The sequence below is a fragment of the Antechinus flavipes genome, chromosome 6, assembly GCF_016432865.1.
Source record: "Antechinus flavipes isolate AdamAnt ecotype Samford, QLD, Australia chromosome 6, AdamAnt_v2, whole genome shotgun sequence".
Taxonomy (NCBI): domain Eukaryota; kingdom Metazoa; phylum Chordata; class Mammalia; order Dasyuromorphia; family Dasyuridae; genus Antechinus; species Antechinus flavipes.
In genome coordinates, this window is record NC_067403.1 from 141199047 (window position 1) to 141223699 (window position 24653).

Here is a 24653-nt window from a genome sequence, read left to right on the forward strand (position 1 = left end):
ATTTGTTTAGTCTCCATTACAATACCATCTCCTTTTTTTCCTAGCCCTCTTTATAGCTCCCCTTTATATTTTGTTTTCCTTTTAGAATGTAAGTTCTTTGAGACTGTTGACTGACTTGTTTTATTGTATTTGCTTTACCAGAGTTTAACACAGTATTTAGCAAATGCTTAATAAATGTGCTATCTCTCTATCAATCTACCTACTCATCTATAGGATTAAGAATTTAGAGCTAGAAGAGGACATAAAGGTTATCTAAGCCTATATATCTAATGAGAAAACTGAGGTCCAATAAGATTCATTGATCTGAGCAAGATCAGAAGATAGTGATAGAGGTAGAATTTTGTGTCTAAACACAGGATTTAAGTGACATAAAATAATTTTAAAATTAATATTTAATAGATTGTACAAGAGGATTCATGGCTTCTGGGAAGGTGTATCACAGTAAGGATTATTTTCTACAAGGGACTAACTTCAAAGTGTTGTGATCTGTATGAATGCCCTATATAACAGATTTTCTCAACATCAGACCTATCTTGATCAACTTTTCTATTTTCACCAGTGAAATCTCATTTTTATTCTTTTTTAATTTATTTATGTTTTTTACCCACATTCTCTCTCTTTTTCTCTCTCTCTTTCATAAGCACACCACACATGCACACAACACACATACATAGAACTATGATAAAGATTGCCCCAAAAATGAAATAGAAATCAAAATAGAGATATAGCCTTTTTACATTAACTAACAAGGAGACTTTTGAAAACTCAATTCTGCTTTTAGGTAACTTAAATTATTAAAAAGCAAACACACACACACACACACACACACACACACACAAAATGAAATGTTACAGAGGCCAAATGTAGATGTACAGTACTGAGAATACAGAATGAAGTCCAGAGGAAAGATTGGAGAACATGGGAAACAGTTGAACTACACAAGATATTTTGGTTCCTATCTTGTTTCCTTGTATGAGAGTTGGCAGAAAATTTCCTCTAAATGAGTAGCCTGATAGCAGATGATTTCTCCCACTCTACTGTAGCCTATGCTAGGTGATTTTTGTCAAGTCTCCCTCCCTTGCCATGTAAATCCAGCTGTCACTCAGCACAATTACCTTGAGCTTTCTTGGATGAAAAACATATCACAGTGGCAGAAAGCCTTCATTCATGTCAGTGATTACTTGCTCAGTGACTGTTTTTATGTTTGTAAGAAAAAGAGAGATACTGTCATTATTTGAAAGAATTGCTTAAGGTCCTAGGACTTTCCTTTGATGAACTATATTTCCTTTCACCTTCACATATAAAGCTGAGAGCTTGTGATACTCCTTTGGCCAAAATAGTTATGAGATCAGAGCACGAGTAAGAATCTTTGCTCTTTTTATTATTATCAGCATAGCCTAGGGTGAATCACCTAACTTTTTAAACCTCAGTTACTTCATCCATAATATTAGGTGTTAGACTAGATTACTTTAAAAGTCCAGGCCAGATTTGAATGTTGGATTGGAAGCAGTGTCATACAGGGGAGAGATCATTAGACTTGTATTAAGGAGAACTGAATTCAAATCAAGCATCTGATTCTTATAACCTATGTGATCTTGATCAAGTCCCTCAAACCTAACCAGGAGTTTTGTTTCATTACTTGTAAAATAATGAGGTTGCATTACAGCATTTCTTTAAATTGAGATTTGTAATTTTATGATGTAAAGAATAAGTTTGTAAGGAAATCCTATATCTAAAAGCCATTGTGTGAGATTCTAAAGAGGCATCAATGATAGAGATAAACAGATGAATAAAAGATGAAAATGTTGCAAAGGAGAATAAATCCCAACTTTAAGAATGACTGATGGTGCCCAAGGGGCTATTAAACTGTGCCTACCTTTTGGTCCATCAGTGTCTCTATCCAATCTGTAATCCAAAGAAATAATAAAAGAGGAACAAGAATACACATGTGCAAAAATGTTTGTAGCAGCTCTTTTTGTAATGACAAGGAACTGGAAATTGAGTGGATGCCCATCAGTTGGGGAATGCCTGAAGAAGTTATGATACATAAATGTAATGGAATATTATTGTTCTATAAGAAATAATGATCAGATTGATTTCAGAAAAAACCTGGAAAGACTTACATGAACTGATATTGAGTAAAGTGAGCAAAACCAGGAAAGTTTTATACACAGAAACATGAATATGTGATGATCAACTGTGATGGACTTGGCACTCTTCAACAATCAGGTGATTCAAGTCAATTCCAATAGACTTGTGATGGAAAAAAACCATCCACATCCAGAGAGAGAACTATGGAGACTAAATGTGGATCAAAGCATAGTATTTCCACATATTTTGTTGGTGTTTGTTTGCCTGTTTTTTTTCCTCCCGTTCTCATGTTTTTTCCCTTTTGATCTACCTTTTCTTGCTCAGGATGACAAATATAGAAATATATTTAGAAGAATTGCACATATTTAACCTATATTGGATTGCTTGCTGTCCAAGGGATGAAGAGAGGGAGAAAAACTTGGAACACAAGGTTTTGCAAAGGTGAACATTGAAAACTATCTTTGCAAGTATTTGGAAAAATAAAAAGTTATTATAATATTTTTTAAAAGAATGACTGATGGTGAATAATACTGAGTGCACTTGATATCAAAAGCTGGAGCAACTGAAATCCTTTTCAAAGCCAGAGGCAGTTGGATATATCAGAAAACTAAAGCATTCTCTGAGCACACTGGCTCCTTTTTGTAATGTATTACCCCAGTGGACTTTCTGATGTAAGAGGAATGAAACAAGAATTCTGAGCCCTTTAATTGGTTATGTGTTGATCCATAACCATTTTTTCTCCACAGTTGGTGGCAGATTTTCCCAGGAAGAGCTCTGCTAGCTTTCCAAGGATGAGATTTCTACAAAATAATGTAATTCTGTAAGTTGCAGCCTTGGTGTTAACCATTGTTTCTTCTTTTAGATAAACACAAGAAAACTTATTGAGGTTCAAAAGGAGATTCCAAAGGGTTGGCGTCACAGACCAGTGTCATAAGATGTCTCAAAAGAATTTGTAGGCTTGAACCCATCTCCAAATCAAGGGGCAAAGTTTATTGTAATTGTAATGCCAATTGAAGTGGACTAAGTTTCAAAAGGATTTTAGCAAAGAATCAAGAGAAAGAAAACAAATTTGTAGGACAAAGTTAGCAAGACCATAACTCATGTTACTTATGTACTAATTTTATGTCTTATAGGTATGTTTGAGGGATGGTCTAGTCACTATTGTCTCAGAAACTTGGTTATCACTGACAAGCATATTATCTATCTGACAATCAGCAATATTTGTAGGACTATTCTGAGCCTAGAAGACTTTAGAAACATTGACAGACAGATCATTAGAACAATAACACTCTAAAGTCAGAGGACCTCAGGATCACTGCTATATTTCCACTAGAAGCTGTACCCCATCTAATATCCACCCTGCCAGGATCCCCTTTCCCTTCGAGCCTTTTAACACTACCATCAGTAAGCAATCAGTAAGAACTGTGACAACAATCCTAATATTGATGGTCATTCTCTCCACACCTTTTTTTCTAAGAGAAATTTGCTTCCCATCCCTAATCATTCCTACTATTCAGACCCAAATTGGAAGGTGATGATGCTTTATTGCTTTTTTGTTTTTTACTTTATTGCTCATTATGTAATATCTCTCACACTCAGTGTGTTTCAATATAATTTTCAGTCCTTTCTAGACGTTAAACCTGCAACATTAATATGACACAGTTTATGGTGTCATAATGAACCAAGTGAACACTTTTACTGCAATCTTATTAATCAATCAGTGACTGAATAGAATATAAAAATCATCTAGTTCCAAACCATTAAATTATAAATATTTCTATAACCCTTCTACATGCAGAATCATCCCAGAGAGAATGCCATAAATACAGGAAGACCTGGATTCAAATTTTACCTCTGACTTCTACTGGTGGGTAGATGATAAGAAAGTCATTTAACAGCCTTTGTATATGAGTCCTTGACTTTTTAAAGTCCTTGATCTTTTTTGCATAATAATGAAGCTCATTGACCCCCTTCTCAGAATAATGTTTTTAAAGACTAAAAACATCATAAAATAAGAAAATCAAATGATTATAGTAAAATATAATTATCTTTTAAAGTTCATAAACCTTGAATTCATATGCCCTAATCTGAGTGTAAATTACAGAGAATGCTCTCATTTACATTGGTATTGGTAGAAGGTCTAAACCAATGAAATCAAAAGTTCAGTGCTTATTTCTATACCCCTAACTTTTTGCATTCTATAGGCCCATCACGTTCGACAGCTGATTTTTCATTGTCATGCTATTGCACTGGCTGTTTTCCTAAGCCTGTAATGCACACTTTTGTTCTTACTTCCCTCCTCTTAGAATACTAAGACTTTTTTTCTCATCCCATCTCAAAAGTTATTTCCTACATGAGGTCTTTCTGCTCCTGTCCAAAGTGGCTCTTGAATCCAAAGTCCAAAATAGAAAATGGCTCTTGAAATGAGAGGTAGGGAAGATTAGTTGTTCAAAGACACCTCTTCCCTTAATCCCAGGTTATTTTATATTTTTGAGTTATAACATATATATATAAACATATAACATGTATATATGTATATGTGCACATGTATATAGTTTGTGTCTACATGTATGTTTTACTTTATGTATATATGCATATGTACATATGTTCTATGCTTATTTCTATATCCCTAACTTTATGCATTCTATAGGCCCATCAAGTTTGACAGTTCTATGTATATATGCATATGTACATATATGCATTTGTATATACATATATCTTGCTTATAATTATATAAGTATTTATTTAAGTTCTTTGAGGGCACAAAATTTTATTTTGTATTTGTATATCTAGCACTAAGGACAGTGCCTGGCATATAAATGTTCAATAGGGGTTTATTTATTGACTAATTATCTAGCTTTTTTTTTTTTCATTATTATTAACCATTATTTCACTTGATGAGTGTTCCCTTATTTTTGTAGCCCCTTCCTATCAATTTATTTCACCAACCAAATATTGAGGTCAATAATAGTGGAACTAAGTATAGGAAAAGATTAGGGTAGTATTAGCAAGCTAGAGGGGAGCTTAAAAACAATGCAGTTAACCCCCTCCCTTTGTTTTATAGATGAGGAAATTGAGACTCAGAGGAGTTAATTGACTAGTTTGATTTCATGCAGAGAACAAGTGACAAGAGTTTAGATTTAAACCCCAGAACTTCTGACTCCAAATCCAATGTTCTTTTATTCTGTCAAGGCCCTCTCCTAATTTGAATCAATATCTTTACTTTGCCAAAAAAATATTCTTATTTGTTTTGTGGGATCAATCTCTAGATGAAGAAGATAGGGTGAAAGAGATATAAGTTTATTGAAATAACTTGCAGAACATAGGAAGTCTCAGAGAATAATAAAGAATAGAGGATAGGGGAAGAGAGATTTAGGTAGACCTTTCATTATACTAGAAAAATATGGGCTTCCTTATTCTGCTTTCTGGTAGCTATTTCCTTTTCAGAGAGGTCAGCTTAAGTAAACTATAAAAGTAGGTTCTAATAGGTAGTAGAGATGAAGTGATATACACTTCTTCATTTGAGACCAATCCTGTTTTGAGACCTGGGATGCTGTCAGAAATAGGATTTGCTTACAGACTTGACAAAACTAAAGGCCAACAGGCAGCAATGAGGCAGATTTGCAATAATAGATGACACAACAGCAACTTTCAGCAGCTTTCAGCAACAGGAAATGAAAAACAAAGAGCCCAAAAAGATAGCATAGGCAAAAAGTCAATATCAAAAGTCCTAAAGATGTCCATCTCTCCTTAGGAGAGCAGAGCATGATATTAGCAGACTCTGAAAATAAATCAAACTATAATTAAGCAAAGGGTAACAAAGAATGAAGAAATAGTTTCCATGTTATAGGAACTTATAAGACACCTAAGATTTTTTTTTTAAAATGGGGATGAAATATCAATGATCAAATTATTAGAATTAAGGTAAAAATTAGTGATTTGATCCAGAGAACAAGTCAAGAGCTTAGTTACTGTTACCTTCCTCCACATATGTATTTGCATCAGGGGATATTATCGTGGCATGTGCTAGTCTTGATATATTATTATCCTCATTTTAAAGATAGGGAAACTGGTTTAGAGAGCTTGTTTAGAGCTATAAAGCCAATGAGTTTCTGAAGTCAAATTAAATTCCGGTGTTACTGATTTCATGTCCAGAGCTCTGTATATTATGCCACAGAATTGCCCCCACTTCTTATTTCCATTAATTCTTCCCTCTTAGCTCAAATGAAATCAAATCCCTTTTGCATTACCCCAAGACATTTACTATATCTTTTGAAAATCTTAATACTCCATGGAAAATATTCCCTTTCCTTCAACAATTGTTGAATAGATAAGATTCAAGTCCCTTTCTCTGGATGTCTTCCAATTTTAATAATATCCTTCCTGAATTATATTTCTCAAAATTGAACAGCATTTTGAACATTTGCATTTTATGAAAGTAGCCTAAATAGAAGATTTCTCAGTTTCATCATAGTTCCATACTTACCTCGAATTCTCAAAAGATAAGATAATTGGACACAATCACTGGCATGTTCCATTATGCGAGAAAGACATTCACTATCTAAAGTAAAGGCCTTAGTTTCCTGGCCACTTCCATGACAAGTCGCCAAAAAGAAAGAAAAGGTCAAAATACTGAGGTAGGGAGGGGAAAATGAACTATGTTTTATTCTGTCTGTGATAACCAATTGTAGGATTTGCTCAAAAACAACTGTTTTCCCTTTACCCATTATCATCTAACATTCCATTAATTATACTTCTTTTATCTGCTCTTCAAACTCCCAATCTTCTGCCTTTTTTTTAAATGAAGATTAAGGGAATACAGAAATTGTGAGTAAATGGGGTAAGAAAGGGGGAGGAACTTTAAGGTGGGGAAAGAGATCCTAAAAAGGGAGGGATACGAGAGGTAAGTGGTGCTCACAAGTTTAATACTGGAGAGGGAGGTAAGAGGGGAGGAAAGGAGAAAAACATAAGCAGGGGTTAACAAGATGGCAAGTAATACAGAATGATTAATTTTAACCATAAATGTGAATGAGGTAAACTCCCCCATAAAGACAAAATGGATAGCAGACTGGATTAAAAGCCAGAATCCTACAATACCTTGTTTACAGGAAACACACTTGAAGCAGAGCGATACATACAGAGTAAAGGTAAAAGGCTGGAGCAGAATCTACTATGCTTCAGGTGAAGTCAAAAAAGCAGGGGTAGCCATCCTGATCTCAGACTAAGCAAAAGCAAAAATTAATCTAATTAAAAGAGATAAGGAAGAAAACTATATCTTGCTAAAGGGTACTATAGACAATGAAGCAATATCAATATTAAACATATATGCACCAAGTGGTATAGCATCTAACATCCTAAATGAGAAGTTAAGAGAGTTGCAAGAAGAAATAGACAGTAAAACTATAATAATGGGAGATCTCAACCTTGCACTCTCAGAATTAGATAAACCAAACCACAAAATAAACAAGAAAGAAGCCAAAGAGGTAAATAGAATACTAGAAAAATTAGGTATGATAGAACTTTGGAGAAACCTAAATGGAGACAGAAAGGAGTACACTTTCTTCTCAGCAGTTTATGGAACATATACAAGAATTAACCATATATTAGGACATTAAAAACCTTAAATTTAAATGCAGAAAAGCAGAAATAGTAAATGCATCATTTTCAGATCACAATGCAATGAAAAATATATTCAATAAAAATCCAGGAGAAAACAGACCAAAAAATAATTGGAAACTAAATAATCTTTTACTAAAGAATGATTGGGTGAAACAGCAAATCATAGATATAATTAATAACTTCACCCAAGAAAATGACATCATAATGAGACATCATACCAAAATGTGTGGGAGGCAGCCAAAGTGGTAATAAGGGGAAATTTTATATCTCTAGAGGCCTATTTGCATAAAATAGAGAAAGAGAAGGTCAATGAATTGGGTTTGCAACTAAAAAAGGTAGAAAAGGAACAAATTAAAAACCCCCAGTCAAACACTAACCTTGAAATTCTAAAAATAAAAGGAGAGATTAATAAAGTTGAAAGTAAAAATAAAAAAAAAAAAACTATTGAATTAATAAAACTAAGAGTTGGTTTTATGAAAATAAATAAATAAATAGATCAATCCTTAGTAAATCTGATTTTAAAAAAAGGAAAGAGGAAAATCAAATTGTTAGTCTTAAAAATGAAAAAACAGAACCTGCCACTAATGAAGAGGAAATTAGAGCAAAAATTAGGAGTTACTTTACCCAACTTTATGCCAATAAATTCAATAACTTAAATGAAATGGAAGAATACCTTCAAAACTATAGTTTGCCCCAATTAACAGAGGAAGAAGTAAATTGGTTAAACAGTCCCATCTTAGAAAAAGAAATAGAACAAGCTATTAATCAACTCCCTAAGAAAAAATCCCCAGGACTACGTGGATTTATATGTGAATTCTACCAAATATTTAAATAACAATTAATTCCAATGCCATATAAACTATTTGAAAAAAATAGGCATTGAAGGAGTCATACCAAATTCCTTTTATGCCACAGACCTAAATCAGGTAGGTTGAAAACAGAGAAAGAAAATTATAGACCAATCTCCCTAATGAACTTTGATGCTAAAATAATAAATAAAATATTAGCAAAAAGATTACAGAAAATCATCCTCAGCATAATACACCATGACGAAGGAGGATTTATGCCAGGAATGCAGGGCTGGTTCAATATTAGGAAAACTATTAGCATAATTGACTATATCAATAACCAAATTAACAAAAAACATGATCATCTCAATAGAAGCAGAAAAAGCATTTCATAAAATCCAACATCCATTCCTAATAAAAAACATTTGAGAATATAGGAATAAAAGGATTTTTCCTTGAAATAGGAACATCTATTTAAAACAGTCAGTAAGCATCATATGTAATGGGGATAAACTGGAACCAGTCCCAATAAGATCAGGAGTAAAACAAAGTTGCTCACTATCACCATTACTATTCAATATTGATTAGAAATACTAGCTGTGGCAATAAGAAAAGAAAAAGAGATTAAAGGAATTATAGTAGGTAATGAGGAAACCAAAGAGTGATAACTCTTTGCAGATGATATCATGGTATACTTAGAGAACCCCAGAGATTCTACTAAAAACTATTAGAAATAATTGACAACTTTAGCAAAGTTTCAGGATACAAAATAAATCCACATAAATCCTCAACATTTTTATACATCACCAACAAAATCCAACAGCAAGAGATACAAAGAGAAATTCCATTCAAAATAACTTGTCAATAGCATATAATATTTGGGAATCTATCGACCAAAAGAAAGTCAGGATTTATATGAGCAAAATTACAAAAAACTTTCCACACAAATAAAGTCAGATTTAAACAATTGGAAAATGTATAAATTTTAAATTATTAAATTGATAAATTTTCCAGAATTTTATTTACCTAAATAAATAAATAAACAATTGGAAAAATATTAAGTGCTCTTGGATAGGCTAAGGGAATATAATAAAGATGACAATACTACATAAACTAATCTATTTATTTAGTGCTATACCAATCAGACTCCCAAAAAACTATTTTAATGAACTAGAAAAAAATAACAACAAAATTCATATGGAACAACAAAAGATCAAGAATTTCAAGGGAACTAATGAAAAAAAAAAATCAAATGAAGTAGGCCTAGCTGTACCTGATGTAAAACTATATTATAAAGCAGTGGTCACCAAAACCATTTGGTATTGGCTAAGAAATAGATTAGTTGATCAGTGGAATAGGTTAAGTTCACAAGACAAAATAGTCAATAACTATAGCAATCTAGTTTTTGACCAACCCAAAGATCCCAACTTTGGGGATAAGAATTCACTATTTGACAAAAACTGCTGGGAAAATTGGAAATTAGTATGGCAGAAACTAGGCATGGACTCACATTTAATACCATACACCAAGATAAGATCAACATGGGTCCATGATTTAGGCATAAAGAATGAGATTATAAATAAATTAGAGGAACAGAGGATAGTTTACCTCTCATACTTGTGGAGAAGGAAGGAATTTGTGAACAAAGAAGAATTAGAGATCATTATTGATCACAAAATAGAAAATGTTAATTCTATCATATTAAAAAGCTTTTGTACAAACAAATCTAGTGCAAACAAGATTAGGAGGGAAGCAATAAACTGGGGAAATAGTTTTACAGTTAAAGGTTCTGATAAAGGTCTCATTTCCAAAATATATAGAGAATTGTCTCTTATTTATAAGAAATCAAGCCATTCTCCAATTGACAATGGTCAAAGGATATGAACAGACAATTCTAGATGAAGAAATTGAAACTATTTCTAGCCATATGAAAAAATCCTCCAAGTCATTATTAATCAGAGAAATGCAAATTAAGACAACTCTGAGATGCCACTAAACACCTGCCATATTGGCTAAGATGATAGGAAAATATAATAATGAATGTTGGAGGATGTAGGAAAACTGGGACATTGATGCATTGTTGGTGGAGTTGTGAATGGATCCAGCCATTCTGGAGAGCAATTTGGAATTATTCCCAAAAGGTTATCAAAGTGTGCATACCCTTTGATCCAGCAGCGCTACTACTGGGCTTATATTCCAAAGAGATACTAAAGAAGGGAAAGAAACCCCTATGTGCCAAAATGTTTGTGGCAGCCATTTTTGTATTGGCTAGAAACTGAAAAATGAATGGATGCCTGTAATATTCTTCTTAAAATGTAATGTTCTCTGGAAGCAGGTTTCTTGGGGGACTTCTGGAGGCAGCCTTCCTTTCACTTCAATAATCACCAAAAGTGCAGCCAGGGATTAAGGTTCAAATTCTTTATTGTCTCCTTCAAAGTCTTGTCTCTTTCACTTGGGGCTCAGCTAGTTTTTCTAGAGGCCTATTTCTCTCCTTGGTTCTAAGAGCTTCTGCTTCCACCTGCCTTCTCTGGCCCCACATTGGGCACCAAAATGTAATATTCTTCTCTAAAATGTAATCTTCTCTTGTTGGGGTTTCCTTGGGGTTTCTGGAGGCGGCCTTCATTTTAGTTCAGTAATCACCCCAAATGCAGCCAGGTATTAAAGTCCAAATCCTTTATTGTCTCTTTCCAAGTCTTGTTTCCTTTCCTATGGCCAGTTTAGCTTTCTTATAGGCCTTCTGTAGTCTTGCTTCCAAGAGCATGAGTTACCACCTGCTTTCTCTGGCTTCTGAATCTCCCCCACTGAATCCTGGCTGAGGCTCCAAAAGCTTCTAGTGCATTTGTCCTTTTTTGGCCCTGAGAGCTTCTCCCTTATATGTTCCACACAGAGTATACACCAGTAATTATATCACTAGGAAACCATTATTTGTTGAAGGATTAAATCAATGCTAAGCTAGATTTAACCATTGTCTCTTCAATTCCACTTAGTACCTTGTTTCAAGTTCTGGCCCATAACATCTCCTTGTAGGATTAAATCAATCATACTGAACCATGCTAAATTAGATAACTATTGTCTCTATCAATTCCACTAACTTAGTATCTTGTAAAAATCCTTTGTTTCAAGTTCAGAGTTCTGGCCCATAACATCTCCCACTTTCTTTTGTTTTAGAATATAAGTGGTCATGACCTCCCTGACTTCTCAAAGAGGTGAGAACCCCCCAAAAAAGAAGTGAATATGCCTTCCCTGACTGCTCAAAAAAGTGGTGAAAATGCCATAAAAGGAGGTAATCATACCCCTCCTGACATCTCAGGAAGGGAGATGAAAACACCAAAGAAAATGGGAAATCAAATCAGATTAGTGGGTTTCTGAAGGGGCTCACTCTTAAAACAGATATACATAAATCCATCAATTTGGGATGTATTACACATACTTATATAAATTACATAAACACATAGTAGCACAGGTTAGTAATGATGTAACATGTAGTAATGAAATAACATGAATCAACATGAGGAATGTTACATATCCATAAGTGCTAGAAATAGTCCAAAAGAAATCTATTGTCCATTACTTCATGTGCCAGGAATCCAATAATTCCTGCAAGTTTTGAAGTCCTGCAACAGTCTCATTTTTAACAATTTTTCATCTCAAGGAATCCAATGATTCCTGTTGGTTTTCAAGTCCTGAAACTGTCTCATTATCAGCCATGCTCTTTCAGTGTCAGATGTTTCTTAGATCTTCTCCTTTGTTTTGAGGTTTTTCTCCTTTTCTGTCTCTCTCCAGGTGCTCATTGCCACTTGTATGTTTCCTTCTCCATCTGTTTCCTTCTCCATCTGGAGGAATGCAAGCAAACCCTCTCTCCCAGGCAATTAACCTATCTAGTCCCTTCTATTTACCACTTTCTAGATTTCTTCTCATCACCTGGCAATTACATTGGAGCTGCTTGTGCTGTAGACTGCCCTTCTGTTGAGTTTTTTTTTTTTTTAAAGCCTGTATTCTCCCCAATTGTAATCCTTTTCTCCCATCTGATTACTTTTTGGCTGATTGATCATGTGATCCCTTTCTGCCATCTGATTGCTTTTTGGCTGATAGATTATGTAATCCCTTTCTGCCATGTGATTGCTTTTTGGCTGATTGATCACATCAGAAACCTGAACTTCTAAATGTGTAACCTCGGCTGCCATCATGCCCCACCTGTCTTTTGATTGAGGTCTTGGAGCTGGGCCCCACCTCTTATTTCCCTGGGTCAATTTACATTCTGAGGCCCAGTGGACTCTCTTGTGGCATTTTGGACATAGGGTCTCATCCTGTATTCTCCCTCTATCTCTTTGCCTACATTGAGCTCTCAGATGTCCAATTTTTCCACGCTGAAAACATCAATGATTCTTTCTAGAAGTCCCTTGCCAAGAGGGACTTTGTCTTCCCATGTTCATCATAGTCTGGTATAATAAGCATTTGTGCCCACTGTGGCACAGCATCTTATGATCTCCTCTAAAGGAGCATTATTGTGTAGTCCCCATATAATTCTTCTGCAAACCTTATTAGCATTTTCCTTAGTCAGTTGTCGGATCATTATTTCTGTAGCTGCATTTTCTCCAGTGGTTCTTGTGACAGCTGTTTGTAAATGTCCCACAAAATCTGCAAAGGGTTCATTGGGACCTTGCTCTATTTTTGTGAAGGCTTCCCCTTGATCTTTCCCTGGGAGGGTACCCCAAGCTTTTATAGCAGCAGTAGCAATTTGTTCGTATGCTCCTATGGAGTAATTAAACTGTGCTGAATTCTCTGCATACCAACCTTCACCTGATAATTGGTCAAAGGTGATTTGTATATTAACTCCAGTTTGCTTATGACATTGGGCTTGAATCCTACATATTTCATGAAACTCTGAAAGCCAAGTTTTGTCCAGGTTCTAAACATGTCCTTGCTATGGATTTCCAATCACTAGAGGTTAAGATTTCATAAACCAAATTCTCTAGTAACAGCTTAACATAAGATGATGTAGCCCCATAAAGAGTGCAACCCTTTTTCAAATCCTTATTTTTTTTCCAGATCAAAAGGAGTGTATCTTCTGCTTTTTTGATCTGAAGAGTCAAGCTCTTCAATCACAGGGTATGCATTTATTAAATCAGATATATCCCCTCCTTCTTTTTTAGCCCTAACCAGTGCCTTTTGTAATCTTGGCATATGTGGTGCTGTTCACTACTCCTTCCCCTCCTCCTTCTCTCTCCACTCATGAAGAGCTAATTGAGGGAAGTAGGTGAGGGTATGGGGAATGCTCCTCCTGTGAAGTAGCACACTCAGAATTGTACTTAACTCCATTCTTATCTGATTCTTCATCCTTTTCACACCTAGTTTATTTGGATCCTCCCCTTCTTGCTCTTTCTTCTTTTTCCTTATTCTATAACTTATATAATTTCTTAAAGCCAGTTGTATTAAATTGTATGTATAAAGTATATCTTTGGAAATTGAATCAGGTACATTTTCATTGTAGAATTGACATAGTTGCTCTCCTACTAATTTCCATTTCTCTAGATCCAATTCTTTTTCCATGGAGAACCAAGGAGATGTGTATTACAGTTTCTAAAAGTTAAGTGATCTGCTCCCAAATTATAATCAAACCTTGGTTTTTCATAAGTCTGACAATGCTCTCTATACATTTTCCTTGAATTGGAAAGGAAGGCTGTTTTCTAAACATCTGTACCATTTTAGATGAAATACTACTTTAGTCCTTTAACAAAGTTTCCTTGTCTATTTTTGTACACACCCTAATTTCTGGGTCGAGGAGACTTTTCCACTGAAACCAGGACCAGAGACTTTTTCACTGAAATCAAGACCATGCTGTCCCATGTTTGGATTCCAAAATGTAATATTCTTCTTAAAATGTAATGTTCTCTACATGCAGGTTTCTTGGGAGGCTTCTGAATGCAGCCTTCCTTTCAATTCAGTAATCACCACAAGTACCATCAGGGATTAAGGTTCAAATCCTTTATTGTCTCCTTCAAAGTCTTGTCTCCTTTACTTGGGACTCAGCTAGTTTTTCTGAAGACCTATCTCTCTCCTTGGTTCCAAGAGCTTCTGCTCATACCTGCCTTCTCTGGCTTCTGAATCTCCCCCACTGAATCCTGGCTGAAGCTTCAAGAGCTTCTAGTGTGCTTGTCCTTTCTGGCCCTGAGAGCTTCTCCGTATATGCCCCACACTGAGTATGCACCAATCATTATATACTAGGAAACCATTATTTGTTATAGGATTAAATCTATGCTAAGTTATATTTAACTATTGTCTCCTCAATTCCACTTAGTACCTTGTTTCAAGTTCTGGCACATAACATCTCCTTATAGAATTAAATCAATCATACTGAACCATGCTAAATTAGATAATTATTGTCTATCAATTCCACTGATTTAGCACCTTGTTTCAAGTTGTGGCCCATAACACTCAAAGATCTAATTCTATTGTTGAACAATACAGGAAATTTGACCTGAACCATTTTCAACTGCCTTTAGGAAGATTGATGACTCCCTCTGTCATCCCTATCACTAGACATTTATAGTATTGGTGTCAGACTTCAAGTAGCTTTATTTTTAATACACTTCAGAACCCTAGATCAAAAGAGATCCACCCATTCTCCCTTCTTTGCATCAGGAATTAACAGGTATCACTATACCTGACTATCAATCAGTTAGAAAATAAGATTAATGTAAAAATTAAGCATTAATTACATAAATTTGTAAGGCAGTGTGGTACAGAGGATGAAGAACCAGTCTCAAAGTCCAGGAGATGTCCTACCTGTGACCTATATCAGCTGTATGATCCTGAACAAATCATTTAACTTCTAAGTAGTCTAGATAGTTTTCTAAAACTGTAAGTTACAGAAAAGATGTTGAATAGCTTCTAAGTATTGCTTTAATTTCTTTTTCTTAAGTTCACTCCTTTCATTTTTGCTGCTGTTGATTTTTTTCCCCTTTCCTTTTTCTGGTCAAATTAACCAGAGGTTTAACTATTTTGTTAGTTTTTTCATAAAACCAAGTCTTAATTTTATTAGTTCAATAATTTTCTTAGTTTCTATTTAATTAATCCCTCCTTTGAGTTTCAAAATTTCTAATTTAGTATTGAATTGGGAGCTTTCAATCTGTTCTTTTTCTAGCTTATTTAGTTATATATCTAATTTGTTGATCTCCTCTTCCTCTATTTTATTTATGTAGCTATTTAGAGATATAAAATTTGCTTTGGCTACATTCTATGGGTTTTGGTATGTTGTCTCATTACTGTCATTCTCTTGGATGAAATTATGGGTTGTTTCTATGATTTGTTGTTTGCTCCACTCATTTTTAGAATTGAATTATTTAATTTTTAACTGTTTTTTAGCTTATCTTTCTCTGGTCCTTTATTGAAAATAAGTTTTATTGCATTGTGGTCTGAAAAGGAAGCATTTGCTATATCTGCCTTTTTTTGCATTTGATCATAAGATTTTTATATCCTAATATATGGCCATATTTGTGTAGGTGTCACATATTCAAGGTGTATTTGTTTCTGTCCCTATTCAATTTTCTCCAGAGGTCTATTATATCTAAGTTTTCTATGATTCTATTAAACTACCTAGTTTCTTTTTGTTTATTTTGTGGTTACAAATGTAACCACATTTAACTGATTCTGAGAGGTTAAGGTTGAAGTTTTCCACTAGAATAATTAATAAAATAAATTAAATTAAAAAAATAAAAGTTTTTAAGCTAATTACCAGAAGAAATATATAACAAAATTATTCTTGTTATATATTTCTTCTGGTAATTAGCTTAAAAACTTCTCTAGAAATTTACCTGCTCTATCATGTGATACATCCACATTTAGTATCATTAGTACTTCATTATTTATGGTACCCTTCCTCAAGATGTACTTCCCCTCCTTAACTTTTAATAAGGTCTATTTTTTTACTTTTGCTTTATCTGAGATTAGAATTGCTATCCCATGATAAACTCTGTTCCAGCTTTTTACCTTTTTTCTGTATATGTCAAATTCTCTCTGTGTCAAATGCGTTTCTTGTAAACAAATATTGTAGGTTTCTGTTTTTTAATCCACCGCCATTTGTTTCTGTTTTATGAGAGAGTGCATCCCATATATATTTAAAGATAAAACACAGTCTTAAGATGTTGGAATCTTTACAAATTGCTAACTCATTAGAGTTGATAGATTATTGATCTGATCTTACAAGAAGATATTTGGGGTCAGAATCTGGAACAAGGTACTAAGAGGAACAAATTAATATAATGCTTGTGTTTACACCTTTACTAATTGGTATTCACAAGTATAGGAGATTCACAAAGTTTACTTTGTGAATTCACACCTCCCTTGAAGCTCTTAGGGCCAGAGAGCACTATGAGAGAAACCCATAATCCCTCTCTCTCTCATCCCACAATTCCTCTCTCTCGAATAAATAGAGCTTCAAAGGGGCCAGTCAGAAGAGTTTTCAGAGGAAGAAGCTACGAATCAAGAGTTCAGCTGAAGATTGAGAAGGCTCTCTCAGAGGCAAGACAGATTCAACTTGGTGCTGACTCTGGAGGCTGAAGAAAGCAGAGGCAGAAGCAAAGGACAAAGCTGCAGGAGCTCTCAGAACCAAGCAGAAAGATAGTCCTCTAGGAATCTAGCTATCCGGGCCCAAGGAAAGACACAAGACTTGGAAGGAGAAATAAACATTTGTATTTTTACCAGCTGGCTGTATTTGGGGTAATTATTGATCTGAACTGATGCTAAGGCTGCCTCCAGAAAACCTCCCTGAGAACCAACCTGCTCTCCCAGAGAGAACCTTTATATTATTTAAAAGAAGAAAAAGAATACCACATTTTGGCGCCCAAACAAGAAGTTGAACTTGCTCCCAGAAAGAACCATTATTATATTATTTTAAAGAAGAAAAAAGAACACCACATTAAGAGAAAATTCATAACTATGAATTCATGTCCAAAATTAAAAATTTATCTTTTCCCCCAAATCCATCAAGTCTGTCCAATTTCTCTACTGTTGAGAATAATACTGGCCTTCTAATCACCTCCAAAATCACAACTTCAGACTCATCTCACTTCTTTATCTTTTTCCCACACAATCCAAAAAGTTGCCAAATTTTTAAAATTCTACTTTAGCATCTATCACAATTGTCTTCTTCTTTCTATCTGTGATCAAAACTAAAATAACTCATTCAACTTTCTCAGTTCTGGAGTTTTAAAACAATTCACAGATTTTTCTTTCAATTAGACAAAATCCATCAAAACATAAATGCTAATCTTTGGGTTTAGATTAGTTTCCCATCCAAAACTAGGAAAAGTTGGAAAATAAAGGGTTTGTAATCCTTTTTTCTATTTGTTCTATTGTTCTACTATTTGCTAAAGTCATGATTTGATCATTTTGATGAATAACTAATACTTAAGTGTAATTTCAAATCATAGAATGTTGAGGAGGATATAATAAGCTCATCCAATTCCTCATTTGTATCTATGCAAAAGTCTGAGGTCCAGGATATTGAAGAGATTCACTTAAGATCACAGAGCTAGGATTTTTCCAATTGTTACCTTTTAACATAGGTGGAAAGAATGAGATGATGTTATGATTGAGGCTTTTTTAGCTATCATTTTAGTACAGTGAAAATACTCAGTACCTACATCTTCTATAAACTTTCTTTTAATACTTAACTCTGAATCTATCATTTTTTTTAATTATCACATAATATTTCGCTAATTTTGATATTATCCACTGAAAAGAATAGACTTATAACATTAGATAATCCACTTGTCTGACACTGGCTGACATTACATACCACTTTATTTACAGAAATAAATTCTGTGTGAGAATGGCACACTCTGTATTTTTCTGGTTTGCAGTAAAATGAATTTTCTTAATGTAAGTTGTACACAAAGGGCTCGTAAATAGATGAAAGGCTGCCTTCAAACACCAGGGACAGAAGAATTACCATCATAATTGCAGGATTCATAACTTCATGAGAAATACTATGGTAATGACCTTCAGCAATCTAGGCAGTAGTATTCATCATTCAAACAATGCTAATGTCCTTTGTATCTAATGGGAGTAGATCACACATCTACTTTGCAACTGGGGATGGAGATAGCTGGGGAATAAGATCTTTAAACTGATTCAACCAAAGGAAAGTTAAGGAACCTTTTGTCTACTTGGCTTCTAAGGTACTTAAGAGCATTGAAAACATGGATTTGAAATTTGATGCTTCCATTCTATGGTAAAGAATTGATAAGGACAAATATGAGACATCCATTGGATGTGAAGAAGAGATGAAAAATTTGGAATAGCAGCATATTCTATTATCCTGGACAACATACTTTTGATTAAATGGGCTGGAAAATGCCGTTCTTGAATAATTCTATGCTTATTCTGATGAATCAGAAATCAGAAATTATTCACATTGATTTAATGAATGAGTATTTAAGCTTTTCATTTTTGTCATGTCCTAAATAAAATTACTGCTGGGCAATTTTATTCTTTTACCTATAGTAAAAGTCTCTAGAGAAAGCTCATGTCCCTTTTCCATTCCTTCAGTTAAACTAAGTCTTTAATTCATTTATATCTGATCAAATTTGTCTTTAGCTTAGAAATTTTAATTATGGAATATATAATATGAGTATCATCCAAATCTATTATTTTGAAGAGCTTTCTTCATTTTATTCCTTTCTTTGGGAAAAAAAAAAGCTATCCTTTAAGTTTTTGTTTCTTTACAATGATCTTAAAAATCAACAAACTAACAAACACTTCAATCAACAAAGATCAAAAATAAATTTGTACATAAATTAAACTGCTATGGATTATTTTTAAATATCCATATTTCAAATTTAAAAAGGCAGCAGCAAAATTATTTTGTCTTCTGCATTTCTCTCTATTTTCTTCTGTACATTAAAAACAGTACACACAATTTTCTGATTTTTTAAACAAGTATTCCAGCATTTTCTGTTTTTAAAAATTGTTTGATCTTTCCTTTTATTGAATTTTTACCTATTGATTTTTGACATGGTGAAAACTATTTTCTAGAATCTAGATTATCCCATCTTTATTAAAAAAAGAATCATTGCCAACCTTGATATCAGACCAACCAAAATCAAATTAAAAGAGATAAGGAAAGAAATGACACCTTGATAAAACATACCTTAGATAATGAAGTAATATATCAGTACTAAACATATTTGTATCAAATGGTAAAACATTCATGAAGAGAAGTTAAATGAGTTTCAGGAAAAAAACAGAAAACAAAACTATACTTGGGGGAGATCTCAACTGTCTACCCTCTCAGAACTCAATAAATTCAACAAAGAATAAACAGGAAAAAATAGAGGAAAGAAAAAGAATATTAGAAAGTTAGATATGATAGACTTTTGACAAAAACTGAATGGGGACAGAAAAGAATGTATATTCCTTTTTCTCAGCACCACATGGAATTTACACAAAAATGACTACATATTAGGACATTAAAACCTCAAAAATGTAGAGGCAGAAATGTTAAATGTATTCTTTTCAGATCATGATGCAATAAAAATTATATTCAATAAAAGGCCTGGGAAACATAGACCAAAAACTAATTGGAAACTAAATAATCTATCAAAAGAATGAGTAGACCAAACCCAAATCATAGAAACAATCAATAATTTCATTAAAGACAATGACAATAATAAAACAACATATCCAGATTTATGGAATGCAGCCATATCAATACTGAGGAGAAAACGTATTTTTCTAAATTCTTACATCAACAAAATGAATAACAAAAAACAAACAAACAAAAGTTATCAATGAATTGAGCATGGAACTAAAATGTATAATTTAAAAAACTTGAAAAAGAAACAATTACAAATCTCCAATACCAAATGGGAAATCCTGAAAATCAAAGGTGAGATTAATAAGATTGAAAGTTTTAAAAATGAACTAATGGGACAGCTAAGTGGTGCAGTGGATAGAGCATCAGCCCTGAAGTCAAAGGACCTGAGTTCAAATCTGATGTTAGATACTTAACACTTCCTAGCTGTGTGATTCTGAGCAAATCACTTAACCCCAATTGCCTCAGCAAAACAAAAACAAAATGAAACAAAAAACTAATAAATGAATCCAGGAGTTGATTTTATGGAAAAATATATATATATATACATATATAATATGTCATTAATTAATTTGATTTTTTAAAAAAGGTACTAGGGGAAAAAAAACCAAATATACAGGATCAAAAATAAAAAGGTTTAAATTACTATCAGTGAAGAAGAAATTAAAAAAATAATTAGGAAATATTTTGCTCAATTGTGTGCCAATTTGATAATCTGAACAAAATTAATTTTTTTAATTTTATTTTTTATTATAGCTTTTTATATACAAAACATATGCATGGGTAATTTTTCACCACTGACCCTTGCAAAACATTCTGTTCCAACTTTTCCTTTCCTTCCTCCCACCTCCTCCCCTAAATGGCAGGTAGTCCCATACATGTTAAATAAGTTAAAGTATATGTTAAATACAATATACACATATTTATACAGTTATCTTGTTGCACAGGAAAGATCAGATTTAGAAAGAAGGTCAAAATAACTTGAGAAGAAAAAAACAAAAATGAAAGCAAACAGTAACAGAAAGAGTGGAAATGTTATTTTGTGGTTCATACTCATTTCCCAGTGTTCTTTCTCTGGGTGTAGCTGCTTCTGTTCATTACAGATCAATTGGAACTGATTTGGATCCTCTCATTGTTGAAGAAAATCACGTCCATCAGAACTGATCATCATGTAGTGTTGTTGTTGAAGTGTATAATGATCTCCTGGTTCTTCTCATTTCACTTAGCTTCAGTTTATGTATGTCTCTCCAAGCCTCTCTGTATTCATCCTGCTGGTCATTTCTTATAGAACAGTAATATTCCATAACATTAATATACCACAGTTTATTCAGCCATTCTCCAATTGGTGGGCATCCCTTCAATTTCCAGTTTCTAACCACTATGAAGAGGGCTGCCACAATATGAGTCCCTTTCCTTTCTTTAAGATCTCTTTGGGATATAAGCCCAGTAGTAACACTGCTGGATCAAAGGGTATGCACAGTTTGATAACTTTTTGATTATAGTTCCAAATTGCTCTCCAGAATGGTTGGATCCATTCACAACTCCACCAACAATGCAGCAGTGTCCCAGTTTTCCTACATCCCCTCCAACATTCTAAATGCCATATAATGAGAAATTTCTAATGAGTTACAAGTATTATCCAATATAGGAATGTAAACAGATAAGCCTTAAGATTATCCTATTAAGTCCCTTATGATATCACTTTCCTGATTACCTCCTTATGTTTCTACTTATTCCAATATTTGAAATCAAATTTTCCATTCAGCTCTGGTCAAAAGATGCCTGAAAATCCTCTATTTCATTGAATATCTCTTTTCCCCTGAAGGATTATATTCAGTTTTTCTGGGTAGATAATTCTTCGTCGTAATCTCAGTTCAATTGCTTTCTGGAATATCATATTCCAAGCCATCTGGTCCTTTAATGTAGAAGCTGCTAAAACTTGAGTCATACTCTCTGTGGCTTCACTATACCTTGATTGTTTCTTTCTGAATCTTGCAAAATTTTCTCTTTGATCTGGAGTTCCAGAATTTGGCTACAATATTCCTGGGAGTTTTCAATTTGGGATTTCTTTCAGGAGGTGATTAGTGGATTCTTTCAACTTCTATTTTATTCTCTGGTTCTAGAATATCAGGATAGTGTTCCTTGATAATTTCTTGAAAGATGATGCCCAGGCTAATGTTTTTTTTTTTGATCATGACTTTCAGACAGACCAATAATTTTTAAATGATCTCTCTTTGATCTATTTTCCAGGTCAGTTGGTTTTCCAATGAGATATTTCACTTTTTTGTTGTTTTGCTTTATTGTTTCTTGATTTTTCATATAGTCATTAGCTTCCATTTTCTCAGTTCTAATTTTAAGTAATTATTTTCCTCGGCGGGGTTTTGTACCTCCTCTCCCATTTCACAATTTTGATTTCCACGGCATTCCTCTCCTCATTAGCTCTTTATATTTCCTTTTGCACCAATTTCAATTGTTCTCCTAGTTTTTCCTCTATTACTCATATTTGATTTTCCCTTTTGAGTTCTTCTATACCTTCTTGGAAGCTTTGGACGTAGGAACTTTAATTTTGTTATCTTCTTCTGAGTGTGTGTTGTCAGCATAATAACTTTCTATGATCAAAATTTTTTCTTGTTGTCTGCTCATTTTTCTGGCCTGTTATTCGGTTTGTAAGTCTTTGTTAAAGTACTGCTCTGTTTCCCAGTGAAGGGTCCACTGTCACAAGCTTCAGGAATTTTGTGCAGCTATTTTCAGAGATCCTTCTAGGGACAAACCCTATTTGGTTTGGAACTATTGGCCTTAGAACTATTAGGAGTGTCTCCGCCCCGTTGTAGCTATTAGATCTAGTGTACTGAAGCAACAGAATCTCCTTTGCTGGGTCTGGAACCAGGGCTATACTATCATGGTCTGTGCTGGGATTGCATCCTGGACTTCCACCTTGTTGCCATAGACTTTTTCTGCAGACCTTCCAATTCCTCTTTGGTAGCTATGTCCTGAGAGGTCTGGAAGCTGTTAGCATTGCCATTGATTCAAAGTCTCTAGACCCATTCCTGCTTTATTGGTGTAGGGTCAGGACCAGGGCAGGGCCCACTAGCATGGCCTACATCAGGTCTTTATGCTGGACTCCCACTCTGATGCCAAAGACCTTTTCTGCTTACCTTTTAAGTTGCCTTTGGCTGGAAAATGTTCTATTCTGCCTTTTTGTTTGTTCTGACTCTAGAATTTATTTAGAGTCATAATTTAAGGGAATTTGGAGTGGGAGAGAAGTTGAGTGAGTTCCTGCTTTTACCATCTTGACTCTGCCTCCCCTGGAAGGAATATTTTAGAGCATATAGTCCAATTCCATTTTGCAGCTCAAAAAATTGCAATGCCAAGAGGTGATGACTTAAGGTATAAAAATTGCCATTCATCTCTGGCAAGGAATAACTGCAAAAACGATCTGTGGTACAGTATTGCCCACAAAAACAATCAGAGACTCTCAGAGTAAGAGAAGGCAAAAAGGGGTTTTTAATGAAAAAGAGCATCTCCCATCTGACAAAGTGTTTGTCAGTAAAGAAGTACAAAGTAAAAACTGAAAAACACAAAATTAAATACTCTGAACACAGAAGCCCCCACCCCAACCTGGCCTTTTCTCCCACTATTTGAGGGAGTCCAGTCTGATCATGGAAATCTAATCCAGAAACAAAAGAATAAATTGCCTTTAAAAGAGGCATTTAAATGTTGATTAAAAAGAGGAGGTAGGAACAGGAGGAGACAAACACCTGCAACTTTTATCTATAGCTTTATTTGTTATTATAAAATCTCAAGTCACAATTAAGATATAGTTTAAGGGATTCCCATGAAAGTGTCTTCACTCAGTTAATTCCACACAATCCCTCCAAATTTTTTTTTTATCCTTTGAAGACCTCTCATACCATTCTTGATATATTTCCTCAACTAGCTTGTTCTCAGTAATTAAAGTAGGTAAGTTTTCATAAATGAAGATGTCTATCATTAAAGTCAGCAACAACAGAAATGCTAAAAGAAATCACAAACTTCCTACACATATTCGCAAGGCTCATGTATCCACTCAGTGGGAGGTTATCTTTTAACTTTAAGTCACCAGGATGATTTGAATCTACAATTTCCTCTGTGGGAATGATAACTGGTTCCTTAATACAAGTGTGGTGACTCTAGCCTTTCTCCTTGGCCCTCACAGCAGTATCTGATGTCAGCAAGATTTGGAAAGGTCCCTTCGAGGAGGAAGAGAGTTTTTCCTCTTTCCACATCTGAATCAGCACCCAGTTCCCAGGCTGAAATTTGTGTATAGGAAGTCCTAGTGGTAGAGTCTGAGCAATCAGACCTTTATTCTGCAACACATTCAAATGTTTTGCCAGACAGTCCCCAGTTTCTCTCTCCTCTTTCCAGTTAAAGATGTCCAAAGAGGAGCTCATAAGGAATAATCTAATATTCCTCTGGGATTTGGTCCTAATTCTGAGGACCAGAAGGAAGCATTTAGCCCATGGCAATTGTGTTTGTAACACTAATTTAGTGAGCTACCTCTTGATCTCCTGGTTCATTCT